Raw genomic sequence first — 7,707 nt, 5'->3', positions numbered from 1 at the left:
GAGCTGCTGTGTTTTTGGGACGCGCTTTTCGGCGGGCTACAGCTGCCGTGAGAACGCGTTAAGAAAGGGGCCGAGTGCGCGGACGGCTTGACGAATGGTTCCTTTCTGTCCATGAATGTTGCGGCTCCCACAGACTTTCCATTCTCTCCTGATCTCCGCGTTTGAGATCGGGAGGGCATGGAAAACCCCCTGGCCAATCAGATTTGGATCTGAGCCAGACAGACAGGAGGACAAAGAAGTGAGAGTAATGGATGATCGATTGTAAACACCGTTGCGTTTATAATCGATCCCCCAGCTATTTAAAGTGCGATTTATATCTACCCTCTCCTCTTCTTCTTCTTCTTTCACCTCCCATTTATATATATATATATATATATATATATATATATATACACACACACACACACACATGCATATAAATACATACATTCTATATATGTATATATTCACGCACACACATATACATATACATTATATCATGCTCAGATACTTCTTATGGTCAGACTGATGGCTGGGCCCATAGTAATTATTTTTGTCGGCCCGCTTTTTCAGTTTGATAATGAGAGGATCTTTTAGGCTTAAAAGAACCCTAGATTCTATCCTTTTTTATGAAAAAAAGAGTATTAGGATCTTCTGTCTTTTAGCTGCAGGAATATGAGATGGGTCTATTTTATGTTTTTAAAATAAGACCTTGTTTTCCTGTATAGTTTTTCTGAGCATGTAGTTTATCAGGAGGCTGGCCCATCTTGAGCTGAGGCTCTGAGACAGGGCCAGAGGTCCAGTATGGCCGCTGAGGCACCTCCTCTTTTCAGAGCAGGTGCAGAGACGGCTGGACTCGAGGAGGAAGAAGCAGGTTTGAGGAGGTAATTGATCACGTACACCAATAGCATCTGTGATCGATTCCCTCTCGTTGCGAGGGCAACATTGCATTTGCCCTCGCCCCTTTCCTCCGCCTCCTGAGTTTGATTTCTTTCTACTTGCTCAGGCGCTTCTTTTACAGTTGGGCTGTCGGCTGGCCTTTTGATAATATGTTTTCTAAAGGCCACCTTCTGGCTTGATAGTGAAAGTGCTTTTAGGCTTAAGAACTTTTGATTTCATCCTTCTTCATGCATTAAAATAAGGAGGGAAAATCTTCATTCTGCGAGCCGCAGGAAGGTAAGCTGGGTCTATATTTTTATGTTTATAAAAAGTGTAGACCTTGTTTTTCCTGTATAGTTTTCCTGAGCATGTAGTCAGTAAAGTTAGAAGGGGTTCTTTTGGGCAAAATAACTGTAGCATTAGGTTGGCTAGTTTTCAAAACTTGCAGGCCGCTTTGTTTTGTAGCCTCCTATGTTAGAGTAGCTTCTCAGCTAATACTTTAGTTTGGTTTGAGTTAGCACTCGTCGCTTCAGTTATTTGTGTACAGGACAGCTTATCGGCCGCCTGACACTGTTTACTTGCAGTGCTTCATTTTCTCCTCATATTTGAAGGTTTCAAAATGAAGCCCAAGCTTTGCTTGGCCCAGTAGGCCTTAGCTAGTGGCTAGGCTAGAGCTAGGTTTAGGTGTTTATTTGTTACATCACCCTTGTTATTACTATCCATATGAGGTTGTATAGTTCCAAGTTCTGGCTTCCTCCTGAGGGAGTTACGGGCCGTATGCCCATTTCCCCTTCGATGTTAAAATGTAGGTGCTATGGCTGAGGTTAACAGCTAAGGTTATAGGCTGTTATTAGCCTTCCTGGTGCTGTTTTTCCCAGGTGGTAGGCCCTTATCTTCGAGAAGATGAGTTATGCAGTGCTGCTAGGCCCCACTTTTTAAAACTTTTGTCATGCTTATAATGTCTCACATGAGCCCCTTGAATTATATTCAAGTTTGAGTTTACGATGCTAAATATTTTAGCTTTCGTTCTCTAAGGGTTCATTACAGATCTCAGATCTGTTCTGTGAAACATTTATCCTGTTTGGATGGCATGTATTACAAAGCATTTGCGTTTGCTTTGGGGTTCTAAGCTTTAGCTCTACATACATATGTGAGCTTACTCTAGTGCTGCCACAGGTTAACGCCTGTTTCTGTGATAGCAGGCTGTGATTAGCCTCTATCTATGAACGTGGTGTTTTGTTGTACTCCCCGGTTAGGGTTTGTGTTTCACTGAGTGCATCACCTGTTGGATTGCACACTCAGGTTGAGTGTAGAGAGTCTTATTCCGGTTAGAATAGTATGATCTCTGCTAGGCTCAGCTCGGGCGGTTGGCCATAGAGAATGCTGTCACTGACAGCCTTGGGGGGAGTTGCTCCCGGCTTCTCTGCGTTTGACCAGACATTTGGCTTGCACTCTCCCCTAGCATGGCGGCGTGGGTATATCGTTCCCCAATGCGTGATGTATGTAACCATATGAGAACAGGGAACGAGACTCTGCGTTTCCCTGCCATGCTTCGGATTGCCTGCTGAACAGTCCCTCAAAGACGAAAAGGTGTTGACTGCTTCTTCAGGCGCTCCCTTTATACATCATGGTTCGTGCCGTATGACGTCATAGGCTGTCGCCGGCCCATGGGATTGGAGCGTTGTGATTCTTGGCATTACGAACACCTGTCACGAGTGACGGTTCCCCAATGCGTGATTGAACGCAGAGTCTCATTCCCTGTTCTCAGGGAACTATGGTTACATACGTAACCTGAGACGTTTTCTGTCCGTTTCCTTAAAGGAAGTTGGGGTGAAACTCATATCAATTTGCTGCTTCTTAGATGCTGCTATCAATATTTATTTATATAAATAAATTACGCCCTTTGTGATATGATCATTTCATTAAGCCATATGGCTTACAGTTTTTCTCAATCGATTTGACACATTTCTCCAAAGTAATGTACCTGCTCTCAAAACAGTTAACACAGTGATCTAAACACACTCTTACATTTGCAAAACAGTTCAACTTTACTGCAAAATAAAACTGCATTTTTACTGAATTTTTTTCTAATAATGCATTTGGGGTCATTTTCTTTAAAAAAAATACATCTGTATATGCTTTATATAAACAAATGATCTCCTTGCAAGTGCTTCCACCATTCCGCTTTCCATATTCTTCAAAAAGCTTACAGTGTATGTCCTACACCTTCTCTATTCTAGTTACGGAAAAAAACAGAACTGGCACCGCGTTCGTTCCGTAAGTTGAATAGGGAAGGCGTAGGACATACAGCGTAAGCTTTTTGAAGAATATGGAAATTTATAAATTTGTGTTTATAAAACATATACATTTTTATTTTTTTTAGAAAATGACCGATCGTTTCGCTAGATAAGACCCTTATTCCTCGTTTGGTATCTTTTAAAGCCCTTTGAAGCTGCACTGAAACTTTAATTTTGACCTTCAACCGTTTGGAGGCCACTGAAGTCCACTATAAGGAGAAAAATCCTGGAATGTTTTCATCAAAAACCTTAATTTCTTTTTGACTGAAGAAAGAAGGACATAAACATCTTGGATAACATGGGGCTGAGTAAATTATCAGGAAAATTTTATTTGATTGTGGACTAATCCTTTAACTGTTTTAAGAATAGTGATCTGAGTTTGGAGAAACGTGTCAAATTGATTGAGAAAAACTGTAATTAAAATATATATAGCTTTTTTGCAGCTATAGTCAGAACATATGATAATAGTAATATAAGTCAGATGATAATATCTCAACATGAACGATTGGTCAGTTTTAGGAGTAATCTAGCATACAGTTGACCTCAAAGCTAATAATCCATATCTATAGTGAAACACTCTGGATGGATGGCCACTTTATTGCAGAACCAAAGCAAATCGACATGAACTAAAAGCCACAAAGCATCTTTAAAGGGATCGTGACAAGGATTTTTTATTATTTTAATGTGTACAAACATTTATATGCGGAAAAAAAACGTAATTTACAGACGGACAAAGCATTACGAAATTGTTAACTTGCGGTTCGTGATGCAGCTGCTGTCAGATTCAATACAGTTGGCTGCTTCATCTTTCAACAAACGATTCTTAGCGACCTCTCCATTACACTGTGCCTTGTTTACAAAACAAAATGCTTTGAACAAACTTATAATCCAATCCTCCAACGTGATCCGGAAAGCCCACTTGTTACCGACGCTGCATTGTAAAATTCTTCACATTCTTCAAGTATCTGAATGACAGTAGGAGGGACCTATGAGGCGATGATGTATAACTATTTGCCCATGTGATGTCACAGATCCTGCAATATCAAAACAAGCCAATTTTGGAGCTTGATTAAATAATTTCTTTGTTTACAGTGAGAAGGACATTTTAAGGTATGAAACTTGCAGGATGTTTTAATGGAACAAAGACCTCTTATATGTCAAAAGATCAAGGCAAATTTGACCCCTTTAAAGGTCAATTCACACAGACACAGACGCCAACTAACGGCAACAGTCACAAGATCATAATACATCACTTCAGACATTCCAAGACCCTACAAATGCAGATTCAACATGTTCGATCAACAAAAACAAGAGCTGACCAATGCTGACAGGAGTAACATACTGATTTGACAAACCAGTGTCTATCTGACAAAAAGTGTCTTTTGCCATTTTTTGCTGTTTTTCAATCTAAAACAGGAAACAAAGTGTCAAATTCTGGTCATTATGCAAGTTGTTAATAACTTCTTACAAGCCTGGAGCAGGAGCATTCCAAAGCGGTCACATTTCTACACCTTTGGATGTTTTCAAGCCAGCACATTCTACTTGTCTAAACAAATTGTTGAATAAACAGCACCACCACTGCATTTTTTAAATCTTGCAGTGACACATGACTACATTAACACTTCCTGATCTCCATCTATGAAAATTAATGAGTTGTTCCTGGCAAAACTTTCAAAGGTCATTAAAATGGTATTGAGGAGTACAGGTCCATGAGGACATATGAGTCATATCAATTAACTAACACTAACCATCGCAGCCAATTAAATGGGTTTAAGGATGTGTGTGCATCATATACTCAACTCAGGTAAAGTGAATGAGAATATATGTGTGTGTGTGTGTGTGTGTGTGTGTGTGTGGGTTTTCCTTGTTAAACGAGACATGAAATCAAGACAGATGACATTTAAAAAATAGTTATGCCAATTATTGGATGAGCATTATGACAAAATTAGGGATGAATGTTATTCTGGGTGAATAAATCATGCACACAGATGTATGAATAAATGAATTACATTAACACCCCAATCAGAAGGGCTGCAGGCTTCACTTCACCTACTGCAATGCAATGAAACAACATGAACAAAAATACATCCTACAAAAATACATACAAGCAACTTCAAAGGGTCGACGCAATTTTATATGAAAGCATTTGAGGTTAAGTTAAAAATGAATATTTCTTTGTATACAGTATATGAGGAGGCTAAAGATTCATTAACCCTTTCCCCACCAGCATTTTATCTTTTAAGTTACCAGAGGTAGCCTTTTTGATCATATTCACAAAACTTTCATGGCCCCCAGAATATTTAGTTGCATGCATATGTTAACAGTCAGTATATCAAACAAAAGAACCGAGCCTCTGCTTTAAAAAAAGCTTCATTCATTCTTTTTTATCAGCACTTTAATGTTTCATTAAAAAAAAAAAAAGCATTTTGAACAAAAGCTGAGGAAATCATGCTTTTATCAAAGACTTCAAACGAATCAAATTCAGAATTATTATCAAAACAGAGATCAAGTCCATCAACACCCCTAAAGCTTGCACAGTTGTATACTTATTTATGGGTTTAACATTTCATTCGGTAAGGTCAGGCGGTTTTGATTTATATGCTGTTGAATGTTTGATGATCACGCTAGCTTACCCTGCTGATAAATCCAGCATTGCTGCTCACCAGCATAAAGTATGTTTTGCATGCTGGGATCAGCATGGGATGCTGGTTTCTGGTCATGGAAAGCAGGAGTGTTGGTGGACCAGCTAGAAGAGCACTATACCAGCTCTATCAATCATAAACCAGCCTGGAACAACATAGAATTCACGCTGGTTTATGCTGGAGTATTCAGCAAGGTACTAGTGCATAGGCAAACTTCTATCTGTTTTACGAAGATCTTCTTCTTTGCTTGTTTTTGCATCCGGAGACGCTGTACTATTTAAGAAGATGCATAACAACTCACCCAACATATAAGAGTGAAAACGGACTGCAGGAAATGGGAGCTTTAGCAGAAGTTCTACCCGAAAGACTCATTATCTAACCAATCATTACGTCAACTGAGTATATAAGTTCTGTTCCCACCCACTATTATGTTCGTAGATACCGACGCCAGCGTTCACCCCATCCTCCCCACCACCACCACCAGGTCGGTCCCTGTCCATACATCGGGGGTAAGCTCCGCCCCCATCTTAAGGCAGGATCTGCAAACGTCTGCTACCCTCCGGATTGTACCATGGACGCGGCCTACGCCAAAGACCTTTATCATTTTTCGATATTTGCATACGAACTGTTTAATAAATCTCATCCAAATGTTTCTTGGCCTCCCAAGTCTTTCTGGTAGAAATAATTGTCAATGGCAGGATTCTTCAGGGAAGCGTTGTGACATAAATGGCGGAAAACCTTGTCAAAAGCTGGGAAAGAGTTAATTCAAGAAAATTCAAGAACAATATTATAAAATTTAATGTATTAATGCATCTTATATTATAATTAATACATTATATTTATAATTGTTTTTATATCTAATGAATTATAATTATTTATGGAAAAATTGATTTGGGGACTAGAAAATTTGGACAGAAAAGCATCTACTGCATCAGCAATAGTAATTTGTGGGATTTCTGAATGAAACCGACTTCGTTTTTATCAGCTCGCTGTATTTGTGGATTTAATTTGAAACCATCCTCTTCTCTTACTCTGGATCTCGATCTCCCCAGTGTGGGTGGAATATATGTTTTACAAACACTCTCCTACAGTCTAAGTCAATGAAAAAAAAATGTGAAATGGGGATTCAAGCAAGTAAAAATCAATAGCCTCCAATTTCATTTGGACATCAGGGATGCTGAATAAATGAACGCTACTTTACGGGAGGTCTTATGGCATTTTGCTGTAGTGGTCTGCAGATATATCAGGTGCGTTGATAAAAGTAAATGCAATCACTCTGTTTCTGTCTGTCGCTGCAAAGCTCTGCTCCCTTAAGCTCCTGTGTCCTTCCTGGGGCCGTGTTTTGAGGTGGAGTCCAATGAGCTTCTCCTGCTGCTTGGACATGGTGTGGAGAGCATTAATCAGGTGTCTACAGAGCGTGACTGCAGCTCAGAGAGGCTGACTGGCTTAAAGCGTCTAAGAAGAAAGGAGTTGAGAAGTTCCCCAACTTTCCCGAGACATATCGTTTAATTGGACACGGGTGATTGGCTGGACGGAAAGTAGTCAATTGTGGCCTCAGACGGAGGTGGTCAAATCAAATGACAGTAATATTAATTCTGGGAGTTGATAATGAGACAGTTCTGTAAGCAAGTAAAGACAGGGTAGCAAAGGAGCAGATATTTCTGACTCCCACTTAATAGAAAAAAAAAAAACGTATTTAACAGCACGGTTACTATTTAAGGATGGCAAAGTCAACTTTGTGCGACATGCGACAAGGTTGTACTTTATCTCGTTCGCTCAGGGAATGCAGGGCCAATTATAAATCTTTGAATAGCCTTTATCGCTGTTAACTCCAGTCTAAACATAGAGAGAAACATTAAACTGCTAGTGATAATGATAAATTAATTACTGTCCTCCATTCTGAGTACTAA

This window comes from Megalobrama amblycephala, linkage group LG1 (assembly GCF_018812025.1).
Source record: "Megalobrama amblycephala isolate DHTTF-2021 linkage group LG1, ASM1881202v1, whole genome shotgun sequence".
NCBI classification, from domain to species: domain Eukaryota; kingdom Metazoa; phylum Chordata; class Actinopteri; order Cypriniformes; family Xenocyprididae; genus Megalobrama; species Megalobrama amblycephala.
Note: the sequence above shows the minus strand (reverse complement) of the source record.